Genomic DNA, 22,103 nt, shown 5'->3' on the forward strand with positions numbered 1-22,103 from the left:
CGTCTGTCAGTTGGCAGGCAGTTTTGGTCGCTTTATTAAAAGTTGTTGCAGTGTGCAGTGTGTAAAGGAAAATAAAAATAGTTTTACTGCTGAGTGTCGTGCCCCTCCCAACCCATTCACACACACAGATGATTCGACTATCAGTCGAACATAGAGAGATTCAACAATTCTGATTTTATTGCCTAAATCCTTAGTCGAGGACGAGGATATATATATATATATATATATATATATATATATATATATATATATATATATATATATATATATATATATATATATATATATACACACATACAGTTAACAATAACACAAGTCAAGCACACCGGCATGTTTCTAAATATTTAGCAAAGAGCTATTACTGTACTGAAAAGTGCACAGACATTATTTTTAATAAAAGTAACATCGTTTTATTGGTTTTTGGCCAAACATCAACCTCACTATATCTACTATCTCAGTGGTTCTCAAACCTGTCCTGGAGTAGCACCAGCCCTGCACATTTTGTATGTCTCCCTATCTCCCTCTATTAAATTGAGCAAAAACACATAAAATAACAATTAATTTTAACATTTAACCTCCTTTAAACCAGAAGTAAAGCATGATGGAAAGTAGAAATTTGTTGTAACTCATTCTGTAAAGATGCTTATTTGTGAGTGTATAAGTTTATATGTGTATAAGTGTTTATAATATTACATGTAATGCTATTTATGTCTTAATTACTAAATGTTGTATGTGTTAAAATATAGCCATGCAAGGTCAATGCATACATTGCAGTAGCTATATTAAAAAAGGCTTAGTTTCCTTTATTCCAAATATTTCCTTTAATAGGCTATTTTGCATATAATTGCAGAATATTCCCATATATTTGTTTCGTAATGATGTTCTACCTATACAAACTATTTGTTAACAGTAATATCAGCAATATTTTAAAAAAAGAATTAAACACTCAAAAATAGCCTTAGTTCTGTCATCGCAAACTGCGCATGCGTCAACGCGTCGTGGACAGGCGGAAATCAATTGCGGGTTCATTACCGATATGATTGCCTCCCAGAGGGACCGAGAAGTGTCGAGCTCCCGGTAAGATTTGTGTTTGTCTTGTCATTCTCAGTGCAATTGCTAACTTATTTATGGCAAGATTTGCAAAAAGATTTGTAAATTGTTAGTTTCTGTTAGGTGCCACAGCCTTAGTGTACCATTAAGCCTAATTATGCTGCACACGTGCAAAATTTAAACAATTACAAATATTTAATGTGCAAAAACAACAAGTGAAAATGATTATATTTGTATTAAAGTTATTACTATGTTAGTCCCTTTGAATGATAGCATCTGCTAAATGATAGTGATGGGCAGACCGAGGCTTCGTGAAGCACTGAAACAGTTGAAGCAAATGTGCCGAAGCTTCGAAACAACACCCGACACCCGTCTCCATGACGCCATCTAGTGGACACTGGCGTGTATTGATCTGAAATAACCTTGACTGTGATCTACTTTTATGTAAAAAAAACAAACAAAAACGTTTTTAACATCGTTTATTTTTTAACGATATTTTAGAGAAGCATACATTTTTAAGCTTTGATAATTTTAGGCGTTTAAGTACACTTGTTTAGTATACAAAATGTGACATAATCTTGCTCCCACTCCACTGCATGGCTTTTTTCAAGACTTGATACCATTTAGGCTCACCACTTTTGGGCAAAACATTTTGTTAGTAATAGGTGGTAAACTCTGGAATAGCTTGCCCCTTTCAACAAGAGAATGTCATTTCCTACATTCAACACCTTCAAAACTCATTTAAAACCGTGGCTTCTTGAAAACCAGAGGTGTACTCATATTTAACTGTCATACATTTATCAATAGCACATGTACACTTACACTGTAAATCTGAATGTAGTATAGAGGTGAATGAACAATGTCTTGCCATTTGTGTAATTTTTTTAGTTTTTTGGTGAATGATGTTGTATGATTGTTGGCTGTCTTTGTTATTTTTGTTATCTGCCTATAGGGACTGCAGATGAAAAGTAGTTATTTTTTCTAATTCTGGCATATTTACATGGTGTATTTTTATACAACAATGTTCATGAATATGCTTGATCCCTATTAAATAAACGAATAAAATAAAACAAAAATATATATCACCTATGAATATCTATCTATTAGGGGTGTAACGGTTCACAAAATTCACGGTTCGGTTCGATACGATACACTGGTGTCACGGTTCGGTTCGGTACGGTTCGGTATGTTTTAGATACAGCAAAAAGAAAAAATTGGCAGATAAATTACCTTTTTTTATTATTATTTTATTAAAACTAACAAAGTATGATTTTACCCATCTTCTATGTAGTTACAGGAATAAGACATTAGCTCTTTACATTAGCGTGTGCGGTGCGTGTTGCGTGTGCGTTGCAGGAGCCCCACAGCCTGTAGTGCTTTACATATGCTGCGTTTGCAGTCCGCAACTGATCCGCTGTTGCACACCACAAACACAGCATTTATTCATTATTTTTTATTTAAAATCCAAAAGTTTTTACTGAACATGCCTCGTCAGAATTCCAATTTTCTTTGTTTACTCTTTAATAGAAGTCAGGTTACGTAGCCTACTACATTTAAACATCATTTTATTAAATTCATATATTCATATTTATATACTTTAGATTTAGCTCACACAAGTGGCAAAACATTTAAACACAGGTTATAGCCTTAAATCACAAACATTTTAAATTAGAAACTTACAATAGTCTATTCAAAAACAGCCGACTCTAGTCTTTACTTTCGTTTTTACACCCTTTTAAAAGAAATCCTGCAGGTCAAAAAGAACTTTGCTTTTCACCTCCAAGAAAGTACGAGTGCTCTCCATTATGGCACATTTTTTTTTAACCTAAATGCCAGGTAAGGTGTCGTTTTGTTGCTTTACTTGAGAAAAAAAAAAGCCATGTGTTGACTTTGAAACAAGAGTATATTTTAAATGAGATGTATCTGTGGTGAAATTACTAGATTTTCGCGTCAGTCCATGTTTATTTTAATGCGAACAATGTTCAATCACTTTAATGCAGCAACGCAGCGCAGCAAAAAATAGACTCGGTACGAAAACGATCCGTGTACTGCTGCAGACGCAACGCTCCTGGAACAGACTTACGGACAGCACCCGCGTGCAGTTTGAAAGCTGTCATCCGTTAACATGGGTACGGAAAAAAATACACACCGCACACGCACTGCAGATGGAGTATGTGTGAAACGGGCGTTAGGTCTCATATCCGCGGCTATAAATGGACCACTCGCCGCGGTGATGTCTTTTGCCATTTGAATAAGTTGGAAATGTCTGTCTAAATGCTGCGGGGATAGTTTGTGGGATAGTTTGTGGCTGTTTCTCCTTTTTATCGTCTTGTTGTTGGCGTAAAGACAACAAGATCGTCTTGTTGTCGGCTTTGATTGACATGGCATGAATTATTCCCGCTGCTGTACCATCAGCAAATGCGACATACCGTTGTTTTTTAATCCATCACTCTTGCCAACACCATCATAGCTACCAAGAATCCAAAGTTCACCCAAACACCAGACCTGTTGGTTATTGGAGGATCTTCTATTTCTGGTTTGTTAAACGCAATAGCCATTTTGCCACGAGCATTCAGCGAGCCTACTGAGTAAGCGAGCACCTGACTGAGCAGCCTAAAACATATTTGGTGTTTGTTTTTTTTTTGTTTTTCACTTCGGCGGTGTCAGGGGCATTGCCTGTTATGTCGTTTTGGTTATTGGGCTACCTTGTTGAACGCATATTATTATATTTCACACAATTTTTTATTTTCCAAATCTAATTAATTAGTCCAAGAACCGTTCGGTACATAATGCGTACCGCGTACCGAACCGAAAGCCTCGTACCGAACGGTTCAATACGAATACGCGTATCGTTACACCCCTACTATCTATCTATCTATCTATCTATCTATCTATCTATCTATCTATCTATCTATCTATCTATCTATCTATCTATCTATCTATCTATCTATCTATCTATCTATCTATCTATCTATCTATCTATCTCTATATATTCTATATCTATAATTCTACCTTAGCCTATATGAATGTGTTACTAGCCTATATCTATCCTATCGGTCACTGATCAGTCAATATAGCCTCATTTAAATCTAGCCTAAATATAACTAACCATAGCGCACAATAAATCTCACTTATATCACAAAATCTCTCTCCTCTCACAAAAACTCATGAGGTGAAGATGGATTACCTTCACTTTTAAACTGTGGGGAATGAGGTTCATTCAGATGTTTAACTGTGTGGTTTGTTCCCGCCCCTTTTAATCAAAGCAGTCTCGACAGGCGCACCTGATGAAACACTTCGGTGCTTCGTTTAGCGGTAGTCACGTGACATGGGTGAGTCGAGTCACAGCTCGGAGCATCGTTTCGAAGCATCCGCGCTTCGGGATCTCGACACAGCGTCGAAACGTCAGGTTCGCGTCAGCCATCCCTACTAAATGATCAAATATAAAAAACGACTCTTGTTGTTTAAATATGTAATTTGGTAACTAAACCCTTAAGCTCATGTTTTGCATAACGTAGACTCACTGTATTCCGGACATCACGGTATTCCGGACACTTGAACTTTACAGCGAATTCTATAAATAAACACTTCCTGGTCACGGCATCTATATATATATATCCGTGTGATCTTTACCTCCTCCTCTTTCGAGTCCTGTCACCATAGATATCCATAATAAGGACTAGATATCTTAAGGCGGAGTCACCATCGGCATCACCGGCGGCCATCTTGTCACAGGCAGGCTTTCTGTCGGGCTCTGTGGAACCTGATGTAAGATGAGTGGTCTGTCCGAACATAAATACTCTTATCTCGCTGAAATCTTGACGGATTTACAAATGGTTTGGTTTCTTACAAACTTTATTAACATGGCTACAAATCTGGATGCTTTAACACGTTGAAATTGCAGCTTTTCGTTTCGATAAACGACTTAATCGTGCAACTTGTGTATTACGGCTAACTTGCATGCACATTATCAAGGCTGAGACCACAATCGAGCTGTTCAATTATATAGGTTTATGGACACCAATAACGATTTTATGACAACCAATCTTTTGTCTAGTTAAAATAAACTTAGTTTGCATGTTTTTTTGTTTGTTTAATTAAAAAAAAATACAACTTATTTTATTATAATAGTGATATTCTTATTAAAAAAGCATATATATATATATATATATATAAATATATATATATTTATATATTTAGAGCTAGCTCTGGGGAAAAAATTCAGAGCTGTATATGTGTATAAATATATATAATTTCTCATGTTGCCATTCGGCACACAGTTTTAGTAGCCTATATGTTGATTTAACATAAATACCTTGTGTGTGTGTGTGTGTGCGCGTGTGTGTGTGCGCGTGCGTGCGTGTGTGTGTGTGTGTGTATTCATTGCACCCATCTGTTCGTTTCAATGTTACTTTCATATTAAAGTCCATGGCTATAATTATTCATAAGTATGTAGTGTCATAACTACATCTCTGTCATTTATAACAAACGAAACAGTTTGAAAATCGGTTGAAAATTGAGCAAGTTATGGTTATTTAAAAGTACATGAACCATTAAAACACACTGTTACGAGTGCGCGAGCTGCCTGTGACAAGATGGCCGCCAGCTGCGGACGGCGACCTCCATTGGCCAACAGCGCACACGAGACATCTAGCCTTTATTATGGCTATCTATGCCTGTCACTACCATGGTCACTACATGAGGCAACACGATTTGTTCTGCGCATGCGCGAAAACGTACTTTTGACGTCACTTCCTGTCATCGCCAAAGTTTTTTGCAACAACGCTGTCACTTTTTTAAAAAAATATTATAATTTTTTTATTGAACAAATACAAAAGCAAACAGCCACAGTTCAAAAAGGATTCAACAACAACAACAACAACAACAACAACAAAACAAATATAAACAATAGACCGAGGCAGCAAAATGAATTAAACAAACAAACAAATACATAATTAAATATTAAAAAAGAAAACTATATATATATATATATATATATATATATATATATATATATATATATATATATATATATATATATATATATATATATATATATAAAAGGAAACTATAAAAAAAAAGCACACAAAAAAACAACAACAACAAAATTGAGCAAGGGGTGACATGCAATTTATAGTAGCCTATTAGGTTCAAGAGAGTGAGACAGTGAAAAATATGCCAATGCCTTATTTTCCCTTTTTACATTATAAAAAGATATACTTCTTGCACCGCATAGAGGACTTTAAAGCTTTGGCATTGCTGGAAGAAAAGACAGTATCTAAATTTCATTTCAGATCTTTACAAAAAAATAATAAAGAAAGGTTTAACAGACAAAAAAAAATGCACTTGTGTATAAAAAAAAAAAAATGTAGCTAAAAAAATAAATAGATTTATAAGAAAAAAACATTAAGACTATTTTCAGAGTTATACAAAAAAATACAAATGGGACATCCTTAAACTCCAAATAAAAATTGTCTAAGAGAGAAAAACATACAAACAAACTAAATTTCTTCCAAAAAAAAAAAAAAAAAAAAAAAAAGTAACTACATGAAAACAATCCCAAAAAGGTGAAGGACAAACTCATCTTCCACTCCACAAAAGGAGCAAAGGGGATCCATCCCAGGAAACATTTTTTTGATATAAATAAATTGTCCCGTGTGTTTCTTAAATGCAGACATGTATTCTTTATATTGTAGACAAGTATGTTGAAGTAGAAAAAAATGAACTTTTTCATTTAAAAAATGAAATATTGAATGCAAACAAAAACATCTGAATATCCCAAATGGGGTCAAGCAAGTCTAAACTATTTAATCAATGTAATTAGAGCCACATAATAAAAACCTTGGAATATATAGTCTACATTTGTATTTTCCAAGTGAAGTCTCGTAAATGTGGAGATTTAGATTCTTATAAAGATTTTATTTAACTAGGCTATATGGTATAAAAGCATCAAAACAACTACTTTAAGCTTGACTTGCTGCTTATTTGTTGTTTTTTGGTTACATCTTATAAACCAAATTGTAGTTTGCATTTGAATATCCCTCTACTAGTTTTACAAGGGTTTGATATCCTAGATGTTAAATGTAGCCTACAAATCAGTTTTTAAGGAACTTCATCACTGATAGTGATTATTCAATTATGGTTTATGGGAAATTATTAGCACTTGTATTTCACCAACTGTGTAATATTTCTGTCACTAAGGAAAGTAAAGAGCTGGATGATGTCTTAAATTTTATTTGTATGATGGGTAAATATTATATTGACAAAGCAAGATAGACCTACCTTAATTTCAAACCTAACTGCAAAGTATTTGCTTATTATTAATGTTATGTTCAAATCCAGGTAAGCATGAGGACAAGAAATTTCCCAATTCTCAAAGTTTTATTCAGTCCACAAGCAGGACGAACAAACCACCAGTACCAGATGGTTACGTTGACAGCAGGTGCAACAACTCTTCCATTCTTACGATACCTTTTTATAGGTAACAACATGTGAACTAATAGCGCAATCTCCTGACAAATACACAAACACAACAATTAACATTTATTATCAACTCTTCAAAAATCACATATTCGTTGTTCTTTATTGTTTATTTTGTATTGATTTATAGTTATGCAATAAATAAGAAACTATCGCGGTACGGATCGAGTGGTAGTAATTCAAATAACTGCCGTAAATTGCTTTGCCATGTCAAACAGGAAGTAGAAACATTTTTGCGCATGCGCAGAACAAATCGTGTTTCCGGTACGGATCGAGTAGTGACAAGTCCAACCAACCTTGCGTTCACAGAGCCAGTCATTTCAAAGATATCAACGTGAGTTTCTAACGTACACCAATGACTGTTCAGATAAATGGCAGGGGGAGGGTTTTCCGGCAGGACAAAAGGAAGAGGGGAGAATACCTTGGCTCTTAAAACTTGTTTATCCGTGGTCACCCACTAGAAAATTACACACAAAAACATTCTCACGGTCTTATAAAATAATTATGAGTTACAATTTGCAAATATTTGTATTTTTTAAGGCATATACATGTTCAATAAGGTACTTTGTGCAACATGAATTTGAGTGGCAGCCGCGCATCACTGCACCCTCATTAAAACACCTCAAGTTAAATTAACGTTCATGTTAAATGCTGTTTTAAAGGTCATTTCAACACATCTGCATAATTTCACGTTGTCTGGTTAACTAGAACTGCACACACTAATAATAACATGCAATTTATCAACATATTAAGCCAAGTTAACATTTCTTTAAGTTATAACGTTAACTTAAGCCATAAAAGGAACATTAATAACATTAACGGTGTAGTGGGTATATAGGAATATATCCACTTGGTGGCTGAACAAAAACAAGCCTTGACGCTCACTTTCCAACGTGTTCAAACGAAAAAATATTTATTACAAAAAACTGCGGATATCCAAAATCAAAAAACCAAAAGATCAAAGTATCAAAAAAATAAAGGATTAACAAGATATAACTAGGATTGAAGAAGTCTGTCTGTTAGGCCATGAGGTCAAAGACTGCCACTTCCTGTTCTGGCCACGCCCTCAGAGGAAGTCCCAGGTCCTTTATTCCAAAGGCCTCAGCCTCTCCAGCTTCTACCCCTAGATGGCACCAACTCACATAACATTGAAAGTTAATTAATTAATTATTTAACACACACATTAGTTCTATTTAGCTAAATTCTATTTTAGCTCCTACAATCCGGCCCCTAAATGGCTTAAGCTTAACCTTAAGCATTTACTTTTATTTACAAAAGGAGCTAAAAATGATCTTTAATTCAACAATAACAAGTGAAAATAAAGAAATATATACTTTCCTTTTATCTAATCTTTATTGATCATCTTCTTTTAATAATAGGCACAGCTTTGTGATAGGCCGCTCTATTATGCTTGTCTTTGTCTGGATTTTGACTGACCGGACCATCCCATGTGAATCAGGTTTTGTTTCTAGTATTCTTGCAAGCGGCCATGATGCACGTGGAGAACTAGGGTCAACCACCACCACAATATCTCCAACTTGGAGATTAGTTCTTGCTTTAGACCACTTTTGTCTTTCTTGCATTAGTGTCAAATACTCCTGTGTCCATCTCCTCCAGAACAAGTCTGCCAAGTATTGCACTTGTTTGCACCGGCGCCTGGTGTACGAGTCAGATTTGGAAAACTCACTGGGAGGTAGGACGGGTTGTGAGTTATGCAAGATAAGGTGGTTAGGTGTAAGAGCCTCCAGGTCGAAAGGGTCAGAAGATACAGTGGTGATAGGGCGGTTGTTAAGAATTGCCTGAACTTCACAAAACAATGTCTGGAGACTCTCGTCGTCTACAACTTGTTGGCGTAGGAGAGAATTTAAGACCCATCTGGCTGACCTGATTAGTCTCTCCCATACACCACCATGGTGAGAAGCCCCTGGTGGGTTGAAACTCCAGTCGATTCCCCTTTTGAGCATGGCGTTTTGAATCTTACTGCTGTTCAGATTAGTGAAAGCTTTTTTGAGTTCTCTATATGCACCTACGAGATTGGTACCATTGTCAGACCAAATATGTTTTACCTGGCCTCTCCTACATATGAATCTTCTTAAAGCATGGATACAGGAGTCAGTGTCCAGGGAGCTGGCCATTTCAATATGAACGGCTCTGGATGATAAGCATGTAAAAAGTACGCCATATCTTTTGATACAACTTCTTCCTCTTTTTGTTTCTATTGGACCAAAATAGTCCATTCCCACATTTGTGAATGCTGGAAGATCTGGTTGAGTTCTTTCTTTTGGCAAATTAGCCATCTTTTGCTCCTCAGTTTTGCCTTTCAGGCGTCTACATGACACACGTTTAGAAATTATTTTTCTTGCTGCTGTGTTGCCATTAATGATCCAGAATTTCTTACGCAACTGGGCAAGAATATAATTTCTTCCACAGTGCCCATACCTTTCATGGATGTGGCGAAGTAACAAATAGGACGTGTGAGAATGTTTCGGAAGAATGATGGGATGCTTCATATCTTCCGACATTGTCGCCCTTGACAGTCGTCCTCCTACTCTCAGTAATCCATCCTTTATTATTGGGTCAAGTTTGTAGAGGGTACTCCTTTTTAAAACATTGTGTGGGGTAACTTTTAATTTCTCAAGTTCATTTGGGAAAGCTTGCTTTTGAGTATAGGATACGACTGCTTTCTCCGCTCTCCCAAGGTCTTTCATTGCTAGAAACTGACCACCAAGTGTTGATCTGAAGATAAGCAGCTGGGAAGCCAATTTACCATGGCTAGAACGAGTGCAGACATTAGTGGAGAGTTCCTTCCTTTTTGTAGCGAGAGCTAGCAGGTTGTCTCCAAGCTTCTGGTACCAAGCAACAGCTTTAAGCAATCTGGTCCAATCTGAGAAGTAAGAGAGAAGTTTTTGAGTAGGACTCTGTTCATTTTGAGTAACCATGTTACACACTATGGCAAAACCTTTGACCTCTGGGTCATCCTGTCTGATTGGCTCTTGTTTATACACTTCTGTAGGCCAACTGTGTTCTGGTTGCCAGAGGAATTTAGGTCCACATATCCATCGTTTACTTTCCAGAAACATCGGTATGCTCAGCCCCCTGGAGGCATCATCTGCGGGATTATCTCTGCTGGACACATATCTCCATTGTTGGGTGCTGGTGTTTTCTCTTATGAATGATACTCTATTGGCAACATAAGTGTGGAATCGTGCACTGTCACTGGCTATGTACTTTAACACTGCCTGACTATCCGTCCAGAACAGTGACATTTTCAATGGAAGTTGCAATTCTGTCCGAAGCATCTTGTCTACTTTGACAGACAACACAGCAGCTGCCAACTCAAGCTGTGGTATTGTCAACTGCTTTAAAGGGGCTACTCTTGCTTTTCCAATCATGAAAGACACCTGAATGTTACCTTGCTCATTGGTCATCTTGATGTAACTTACAGTTCCGTATCCAAGCTCGCTGGCATCAGCAAAATGATGTAACTGAAAGGACTGAGGCTCCCCGAATCCACTGGGTTTTTTACAGCGTGGCACACTGAAGGCTGCCAACTTGGGTAGGTCATGAATCCAACTAAGCCATTGTCTAGACTGAGATGTGGATACTGGCTTGTCCCATCCATAGCCTTCTTTGCATAACTGCTGTAAGAATTGTTTGGCTGGAAGAGTGAGGGGTGCTAAGATTCCAAGAGGGTCAAAGATAGAGCTCACCATAGAAAGAATACCTCTACGGGTATGGGGCTTTTCATTCAGTGTGATGTTAAATCTAAAGGTGTCATCTTCCACGTTCCACTGGAGTCCCAAGGCATGGTCGACTGGTAGCCTGTCCTTGTCTAAATCTAAGGACCTGATGTTATTCCCTCTATGCTCCTCCTCAATAGCAGACAAAACAGTTCTACTATTACTCACCCACTTGGTGAGTTGAAACCCTCCCAAGCTGCACAAATCCACCAGGTCTGATCTCAGTTTAACTGCTTCCTGTGCCATGGGCAGAGATACTAGACAATCATCAACATAAAAATTATGCATGACTGTATTGGTTACCTGAGCTCTAAAATGACGGTTGTCTTCTGCAGTTCTTCGCAAGGCAAAGCTAGCACAGCTAGGAGAAGAGACTGCTCCAAACAAGTGCACTAACATACGATGGTCTATAGGACTTTGCTCAATGTCTCCTCCTGGCCACCACAAGAAGCGTAGGAAGTTCACGTCTGCTTTTGAAACTCTAACCTGGTGGAACATAGATGTTATGTCAGCCATCATTGCGACGGGCTCTTGACAAAACCTAATCAAGACTCCAACCATTGAGTTGGTAAGGTCAGGCCCTTGCAGCAGTTCTGTGTTCAGAGAGACACCTTGATATGTTGCACCACAGTCAAACACAACTCTAAGTTTATTCTTCTTAGGGTGGTAGACTGCATGATGTGGAATATACCAGGTTCTTCCTTCCACTTGATCTACCTCTTCCTGTGGGACCACCTCAGCATATCCTGTATTTATCATGTCATTGAGAAAAGATGTGTACTCTTTATGGAATGAATCATTTCTTTTGAACTTTCTTTTTAGACTCAGAAGACGTTGCATGGCCACATAACGGTTGTTGGGCATTAACACATCATCTTTCCTAAAAGGCAAGTTAAGTGTGTAGTGTCCATCCAATAGTGAGACTGACTCATTTGCAATTTTAAGAAACTTTTTGTCATCGAATGACATTTCACGTTTTTCATCTGAAGCCTTTTCGTTGAAGTCATGATTGTACTGACTAATCAGCAGCTTTTCCAGATTTGCTACAGAAACTCTATTTATGGCAACAGAGGGACAGTCAGTACATTTACTGGGCTCTCCTCCTCTTAAAGGTCCATTGACTACCCATCCAACCAACGTCTTGACTGCATAAGGGCCCTCACCTTGACTGTTTATGATCTCCCATGGTTCTATGACCTTCGAGGCATTGGTTCCTATTAGTAGCTCAATGTTACCATCAATCTCAGGGATATCAATTTTCTGCAGGTATGGCCATCTAGCAAGATCCTTTTTTGTGGGTATGTTTTCCGTGGTGACTAGCATCTCCTTTTGCGTGAACACATCAGGCAATTGTATAAAATTATTTTTATCCAATCCAGAAATCTCTAATCCTGTAATTACATTAGTTGGCATGGACTTCTCATGACTCATTGTTTTCAACAGGATATTGGTTCTTTTACCTTTGACATTCAACTGAGACATCAGACGCTCTGTTCAAAAGGTAGCAGAACTTCCTGGGTCTATGAAAGCGTAAACTGGGATAATCTTGTCACCCTTAACAGCTTTGACTTTTACTGGAACCACTGAAAGGACATTATCATTTAGACCGGCCCCAATATGCCCCTGCCCACCAGCTGGTCTCATAACAGCAGAGGAATTCACGGTTTCTTTTGTGTCAAGTGTCTTTTCTGGATTTACCTTTTGCTCGATGTGGAGGACACTTGGGTGCAGTTTAGAACATGATGCACAGGTGAGTCTCTTCATACAGTATTTGCTGAGGTGACCTTGACGTAGACACCCAAAACAGATTCCTTTTCCTTTGAGGAAGTCTATCTTATCACAGTGTTTCTTCTTCTTGAATAGGTTACACAGTTCCAACGTGTGATTACTGCTTTTACACAAATGGCACAAGACTCGCCAATGGCTGTCGTTAGAGGACTGCTGAGTAGACTGGGAAGCTGGAGAAGATACGCTAGTTGCAAATGTACCTCCACCAGACTTGGGCTTGACTTTAATGGGGAACTTGTCTTTAATTCTGCTTGTAGGCTTGTCTTGAATATCTCCAAATACTGGGTCTGAAGCCACTTTTATTTGCTTCTCAACAAATAGGACAAGATCTTTGAATTGAGGCCTACATTTCTGATTATCCTGAAATTCCCACACATAGGATCTCCAGCTCTCCCTCAGCTTGTAAGGAAATTTTCATGACCAGGATTTTCATGTTGGATGACAAGTTAATTTCATGTGAGTAACTCATGTCCTCCATTGCATTAAAACAGCTCCTTAAAAATATTGCAAAGGCTTGCATGGCTTTGAAATCCTCAGGTCTAATCGCAGGCCAATCTAATGCTCTCTTCATATATGCAGAACACACACTGAATTCATCTCCGAAGTTGTTTTGTAGCAGATCTCTTGCCCTTTTATAACCTTTATCTGGGGTCATATGAAGACAACTTCTTACCAGATCTCTGGGAAAGCCACTGGTATATTGATCAAGAAAGTACAACCGGTCAGCACTGCTATCTGTTTTTAACTCAATGGCATACTCGAAAGCTCTAATGAATGGTCTGTACTTCAAAATATCACCATCAAAGATTGGAATATCTCTCTGAGGAAGACTTGAAAACTGATGCTGCTTCACTAGCAGGGATGTTATGTCATTTTGGCGTCGAAGGATGTTTACCAAGCTGTTCATATGTACACCAGAACTCGTACTTGCCTTATTGCTTTCTGAAGACCGATCTCCTGCGGATCTACAGCCTTAGATACTCCAGACAGTCATTCAGAAACAGAAGAGAGAAAAGTGTTAAAGTTAGCCATTTTAGGTTTAAACCATTCAGCTTCATCCTGGCTTGCTTCCTCCTCTGACAACAACTCCTGATAGGTTTCATGTAGAGATTTAAAATCATCCAATAGACACACAAATTTATTCAAATTTTGCACTTCTTGCACGCATGAAGCATCTTCCATAAGTTCAAGCATTATGTTTTTTCTTTTGGTTAAGTGGGAAAGCTTTCCTTTTCTAGCATTTTGTAGCCTTGATGCATGACCATTAACTTCTATATCCATAACGGTGCTTGAGTGTTTCTCACCCCTGACTTTCCCCTCTTCATATTCATTTGTAGAATCCTCCATTCTTGCTAACTATTCAGCACAAGGAATCAATATGCATGGGCTTGACTTGTTGTCCGGCTGACTAACATAGAATCCTCCAATAATCCACTCTTCCTATAGTAGACTTCTAATGATTTGGTATGGAATCACAATCAACTCAATCCATTAGCAGACTTCCACAACTGAAATTCTGATCTGCTTCCTCTTCTCATTTCAAGGAGACTTGATTCAAGAAATGCATAAAGTTGTACATACCATGCCGTCTCAACCAAACAACACTTCATGCATGTGCCCACCGATATCCATCTGCTTCAACTTCCCTTCCTTCCTTTCTTCCCTTCATTTACAAGCACTTTTCCTAAGATCTTCAGCTTGTCAGAAGGAGTCTTTGACTGTTGTAGTGGGTATATAGGGATATATCCACTTGGTGGCTGAACAAAAACAAGCCTTGACGCTCACTTTCCAACGTGTTCAAACGAAAAAATATTTATTACAAAAAACTGCGGATATCCAAAATCAAAAAACCAAAAGATCAAAGTATCAAAAAAATAAAGGATTAACAAGATATAACTAGGATTGAAGAAGTCTGTCTGTTAGGCCATGAGGTCAAAGACTGCCACTTCCTGTTCTGGCCACGCCCTCAGAGGAAGTCCCAGGTCCTTTATTCCAAAGGCCTCAGCCTCTCCAGCTTCTACCCCTAGATGGCACCAACTCACATAACATTGAAAGTTAATTAATTAATTATTTAACACACACATTAGTTCTATTTAGCTAAATTCTATTTTAGCTCCTACAAACGGTAATCATAACGTTATAATAATAAGTTTGAGGACCCAATAAAAATGAATCTAACTGTTAGACTATTTTATAAAAAGGAACTTTTAATGACTGTTAAGAACATCAAGAAACATCAACAAAAAACTAACGTTACAAAAGTAACACTAACATTAATCACATTGTTATATCTATATAAATGCAGTCCATTATAAAAATGTTACTAACATTGAGGACCCAATACAAATTAATCTAGACAAACTTAACGTTATTTTATTAAAGGAACTTTTAATAACAAAATGAACATCAACAAAAAACTATATACAATTAACATTAAGGTCAGGTTTCCCCCTCTTTTAGAAATTTGGGATACCGAAGTCTACTCTGTCAGACCACAAGCTGGGGAAATCTGAATGTGGTCCTCATCCAAATAGGGCCCTTACCCTGGAGGAGGAAGAGTCGTTGGTAAATTATATTGTTTGGATGGCAGATCATGGTTTTCCACTAACCAGAACCATTGTCAAGTGTCTTGCCCTAGAAATAATTAAAGAGAGCAGCCGCAAGACTCTTGTCAACCTGGAGACGGGGTTGAGTGACAACTGGTGAGTCCGCTTCAAAGCTCGCCACCCAGACCTGACCACTCGGACACCGGACTCTCTTGATAGGGCCAGGGTCCTCGCTGCAACACCTGAGGGCATAGACAATTTTTTTAAGCTACTTGTAAATATAATCAACCTCCACAGTCTGCATGACAAACCTCATCAGTTGTGGAACTGCGATGAGACGGGCTTCGGAGATAAGCCAAAGTCAAGGGAGAAGGTGATCTGCCAGAAGGGAAAGCGCCACATCTACCGGCAGCAGACGACCACCAGGGAGCACATCACGGTGCATGTAGCAGTTAGTGCAGCTGGTGAAAGTGTCCCTCCCTTCATTATATATCCCCGCTGCCTTCCAAGTGTGGCGTATGCCTTGGGTGGACCAGAAAATAGTCTTTACGGCTATGCTGACAAAGGCTACATGACGGCAGAGCTGTTTTTGAAATGGTTGGACCATTTCATTAAATATGCCCCTCCTGCACGCCCTCTAGTCCTTATAATGGACCAGCACGAAACCCACTGTGGCCGTCAAATAATAGACGTCTGCAGGGAAAACCAAATTGACCCCCCCACACACACACACACACACACACACACACACACACAACTCACATGCTGCAGCCACTGGACATAGTGTTTTCAACCCCCTGAAGGGAGTGTTCAGCACACTGGCCAGTCGCATGGGCCTGGTGAGAGGAGACATGGTGGTGGGCAAAAAGCACTTCTCTGCGGTGCTGAAACATGCCTATGAAAAGGCTGTCACTGCAGCCAACATCAAGGCAGGATTCCGGAAGGCAGGAATCTACCCTCTGTCAAGAGAAGCAGTGGACATGACACAGGTTAGGTTCTTTATTGTATTCCCTAAAAATATTCCTGTTAATTGTTATGCAACTTAAATCTAACATATTGTGAAGAATACCAGTTTTTAACTTGAGCACTTTATCTAGATTGTAAAGCTCATACCCAGCTCCTCCACGGCAGCCGCTGCTCCCTCATCTGCTGTGCCCAGCTCCACCACAGCAGTGGCTTCTTCCTCCTCTGCTGTGCCCACCTCTTCCACGGCAGCCGCTGCTCCCTCATCTGCTGTGCCCAGCTCCACCACAGCAGTGGCTTCTTCCTCCTCTGCTGTGCCCACCTGCTCCCCTTCACCTGTCTGTCCTACTTGCCACAAAAGTAAAAAAAATTACTTGGTGGAAACTGGCCTCATTCCACAATATTTAGCAGACATCCTGGTCACACCCACCTTTGGCCAGAAAGCGGAAGGGATAAGGCGCCGGGTGCCACTGCAAGCCCGGGTCATTACAAGTGACGATTATGTGGCACATCTTGACAACCTGGAGGCCAAAGAAAAAGAAAAAGATGAACAGAAGAAGAAAAGGAAGGAGGAACAGGAGAAGAATAGGGAAGCAAAAAGGGCTAGACAGGCTAAGGGAGTAGAAAGAGTAGCGCCTGTAATTGATGATGGCAGCTACTGTTCAATCTGCAAAAGCACCTTGCCACCAGGGTCCAATGCAGAGGTGGATGAGTGGATCCAGTGCGACCTCTGCCAGCTGTGGTTCCACATGGCGTGTGGGCGCAGACACTGTCCCCGACGGAGAGTGGCTGTGTCACAAGTGTGGTGTCACTATATAAATAAATGTAAATAGATGTAAATATAGATAAACAGTTAGATATTGTTATAAAATGTAAATTGTTATTGTTAAAATTAAGTTGTGTTAATGGGTTAATTTAATGTTATTTGTGTTCATTCTGTTTTCTTTTTAATGTTAATGATCAAGTTTATGTGGGGGAATTAGTTCTCTTTTTTTTAATAATTAAACTCGTTCAATAATTCACCAAATTGGCAGAATTGTGTTTATTTATGGTAAATTAATCCTCCACATGGCTTTACATGAACAGTATTTCTAGCTATAACAATTTACTACGATGATTTAAAGTTCTTAATGTTATCAACGTCAGTTTTCAGATGCGCACCACGATTTTGGCCTACCATGTGCTTTACATGAGCAATCGTCGATTAAAAGAGTGTATAGACACTTATAAATACTAAATATACAACACATGAAGATTAATATCCTTGTTTTACCAACGTATAGTAGTTAAAATGTAACATTATGTGTTTAATATTAGAAATGACTCTTCCTTACCTGTCCGAAACACAGAATATAATGTTACCAACGTCAGTTTTCAGATGCGCACCACCAGTTTGGCCTGTCCTTTGCGTTACAAACGAGCAATCTTCTGATTAAAAGAGTGTATAGACACTTATAAATAATAAATATACAACATATGAAGATTAATGTCCTTATTTTACCAACTTATAGTTGTTAAAATGTATGTGTTTTATATTAGAAATGACTCCTCCTTACCTGTCCGAAACACAGTGAGTTAAAACGTTCAGCCGTCCGGAACACCGTGAGTCCTAACGGTAATTCGGACACTGCGTCTCCTGGCAGTTTTTTTAAGATTTCTCTAAAATGATTCGTCCAAAATGTGTCAATCAAACTTTGAAACGTGTGGAAGGCATGTCCCCAGAGACAGACGAACCAATCAGGATTATTTTACCGCGGATTGATATCTTACGGGACTTTTTACTGTGCAACATGTCCGGAATACAGTGAGTCTACGTTATACAACGATTGTGTGTGACACCGTGAAAGCTGTGTGACACTGACAAAAAGCAAAAGTTAGAATAAATGTAATGTGATTTGTTTAGCGGTATGTTCCTTTTGTGATCGTTAATAGTCTATTTTGTGCCAATTCACTTTAAAAGAGTTAATGTTTCAGTGAACTTGAGTTTGCAAATTGCTCTAATGTAGTTAAAATATAGCTAAAATATAAACTTCTATAATTTGCATTCATGTAACTAACGTATAGACCCTTTTACAGCCCACGTGATCAAATAGTTGCGTGCGCATTTTGGCAACGGAAGTGGTTTTGTTCCCCAGTGATTCTAACGTGTTATAGCAACTCTGAAAGTTTATCAAAACGGTTTCCTAGCATCAAAATGTCTGGCTGTTGCGTTTTTGGTTGCACTAATCGGTATTCCACCAATGGGCTTATATCCGACCACTGTATATATGGCCATCTGCTAACGTCTTCTATCCACTCCACTATAGTACACGGATCTGGTAGCCGCATACCATTTGATAAAGTCAACTTTTTAAAATAGCTTTCTCGGTTTGCGTTGCTTAATCCGCTCACGTAGCTTGACATGCTGCTGATTCTCGCCACAGTTTGTTGCCAAAATGCGCGCGCATACGTTGCTACGTCATCATTGTATACAAACAGTAAAAGGGTCTATATGAATCTAAATGATGTACTGGAAAACATTGTTGAGAATGAGGACAACATGCGTCATGGTAGCTTGCTGTCATGTGACAAATTGGGCTCTGTTTGGGCCCGTCCACCATTTTGGGATCCGACGCTATCAGTTGCCAGGGGCAACACTGTAAGAGATACAGAGATCGGAGCAGGAAAGACGGCTCAAGGAAGTATCACATCGTTTACATTTTAAATGGAAAATAAAAAGAAATGGAGGTTAACTACAGGGAGAAATTGCTACCAGCACCAGGCAGAGGTATTTAGAGTAGCTGGATGATATCAACAACGTCAATCCATACGAGCTACCTGCAGGAGAATGGAACAGAGACCTAACGTTAGACGCTTTAACTTACTACCTTGCACGTTCCTGAAATGTTTCTATATATTTTTTGTGCATTCTGAACAGGGATGGTAATTAGCCCCCGCCACCAGCCAAATGCGGGTGATTTTGAGTTGTGGCGGGTAAACTCGCTTCACCTACCGGCCACCGTGGCGGGTAAATAAAAATAGCATACTGTTTCACCCCTTTGTAAACTTTGTTTAATGCATGCGAGTGCGACCGTATGTCCGAATATGACCAGTCGTTTTCGCCGTCATTACCCGGATGTAGTGCCAGAAGACGCGAATAAGAACTTGCACACGCTGAGAGAAGATCCATCACTGTGCATCATCCGAAAGCGCGCACACGTCTCACAGCACGCAAATATTGAGTTCTCTTTCAAGTCTTGCGCTTAAATGGACAAACTCACACAAGAAGTAAGCCAACATGTCCATCTTGATGAGTATCCTAGCAGACAGTCTGAATATGCCTCAAGTGAACGTTATACAGTCGAGAAAGAAGAGCATATCCCTGCGATAGCTTTTAAAGGGGCAGTAGCCTTTACTGCTGTCTGTTTTATGTCAAACAAAATTACATCACTCACTGCTCTTGATTGAATATCTTTTGTAAGTTTAATAAGGATTAATCTTTAATTTAAACAGTTAAATATGCATTTATTTTACATTTGATTACTTTATTCAATTTCTGTACCTTTCTGCAGGCCAGTAGGCCTTTACATTATTATTTAATGTACACATGAGTGAGGTCAAGTTAAACATTTTAGTTTGAATTTTATTTTATACTGTGGATTGTTGCAATGTGCTAAATAAATATTTGCATAATTTGTAATTGATTTATTATTTGAAACTTTAATATGAATTAATGCAATTCCAATACCTTGATTTTTAGTAAAGTTACACAGTCATAGCATTAGTCATAAATGCAATGGTACTAATAATTGGCATCATTTCTTTTTAGTGTTTTGGTTTCGGCCAAGAATTTTTATTTCGGTCCATCCCTACTGACAATGTTCTGCTCGGTATGTCGTCAACACGCTTCAGAAGATGCCAAAACTAATAGTTTCATTGTTGGGACTAAAAACCTAAAACTGGAAGCCATAAAAGACCACGAATCATCCAAATGCCACATTCAGGTAAAAAAAAAAAAAGAGAGAGCACAGAGCACAAAGCCATACTCATTTAATGAAATGTATATCAGTTCATGGTTTTTGTGTGTATAAGAAAGAATAAGAGAAAATGTCAGTATTTCCATCCCTGATTCTGAATAATAAATAAATATATCTTCCCACTATCCTGCAACAGTCTAGTGCTCGTCTCCTTAATCGTGTTTTTCTTATACTGACCATATTTTATACCTGATGACAAGTTTACATTTCTAAATTAATTTAACTTACTTAATAAAAAGAAACGCTTGTGTGCGCTGGTGCTTTTAGTCCAGCCTTAGACTAAATGCTCAGTATGTACATGTAACGTTAGAGGAAAATGACAGTCAACTAGCTATAGGCCTACTTTGAATATTAATCATTTTTGCATTAACATGTACACCTAGAACAAAATTGACAATGAAAAATGACAGAATAGTTTTCAAATTGTTTAATAGAAATAAATAAAGGATCGTGTTCATCAGATGTCAACACACTCCAGCATTGCGGCACTAGTAACAAAGTTTTTAACAAAGTTAATTGTTAAATTTTAAGTTCTTAAAATGACCCTCATGTTGTTCCAAACCCACAAGGTGTAACACTTTATAATAAAGTTCAGTTGCAAGTCATTTACAAGTGATTAGTAAATGATTAACTAATGAATTATGAAACATGACTACGCGTTCATAAATGATTAATGAGTTATTTTGTTGACAATGCTCAATGCATTTCCTAAATGTTACTAAATTGTTACTTTTTTGTATATTTTGTAGATGCAGTTATAAATTACTTACAAGTTATTATATAATCATGATTATACATTCATAAATGATTAAGTATAATATGCTAACAATTTGCAAATCTGTGGTAAGATATCTTTAAAAATAGCATATCATAAAATAATCAAACAGATCCTTAGTAAATGGTTAAGTTACTAGTATATATATTTACTGAAATGTCAGTGTACCATTATATCAATAAACAATTGTTAACCATGAACAAATGATGATCAAACCATTAGTAGATAATGAATATATAATTTATTGATATATCATTACATTTTTAAGCTGGTCTGTTAAAACCCACAAAATGAATTTATAAATGTATGCATTTATATTTTTTTAAAGAATGATAAATTCCTAGTTGTCAAATTAATAGAATGACTTTTTAGAATGACTTAAATTCAGGGGATTGCAGTGCGTTAAGTTAAATCCTTTCACTCAGTGGTGCAGACTTCTGTGAGGGGTCTAGTGATAATGTGAACTGCTTTTACCCTCAAGTGAAGCATCAGGTGCATGTGTCAGAGAAGACAGCTGTCTATACCCTCACCAGTCAGCATTTACATTAAAGTACACACTACAAAGTGTTCATCTCCTGTTAGAGATGATGTTGTAAATGCATGAATAAATAATTTACAAATCTGTATCACCCGTTACAAATGATATGTACATGTATACAAGGCATTTACAACACTTTCTGCGTCCCCTAATCTAAAGTGTAGACTATTCATCACTTGCAAATGTTTTACACATCATTCGTAGATA

At 38.0% G+C, this 22,103-nt stretch overlaps 1 long non-coding RNA gene across 1 annotated transcript in view; it reads left to right on the top strand.

The window, feature by feature from the left end:
* The first annotated feature begins 1,033 nt into the window (after window positions 1-1,033).
* Window positions 1,034-22,103, top strand: part of LOC137041906 (uncharacterized) — a 41,683-nt gene continuing 20,613 nt past the window's right edge. Inside the window, exon 1 of the long non-coding RNA XR_010898179.1 lies at window positions 1,034-1,077. This is a non-coding gene — a long non-coding RNA (uncharacterized lncRNA). The remainder of the gene's footprint in view (window positions 1,078-22,103) is intronic.

This window comes from Pseudorasbora parva, chromosome 15 (assembly GCF_024679245.1).
Source record: "Pseudorasbora parva isolate DD20220531a chromosome 15, ASM2467924v1, whole genome shotgun sequence".
NCBI lineage: Eukaryota > Metazoa > Chordata > Actinopteri > Cypriniformes > Gobionidae > Pseudorasbora > Pseudorasbora parva.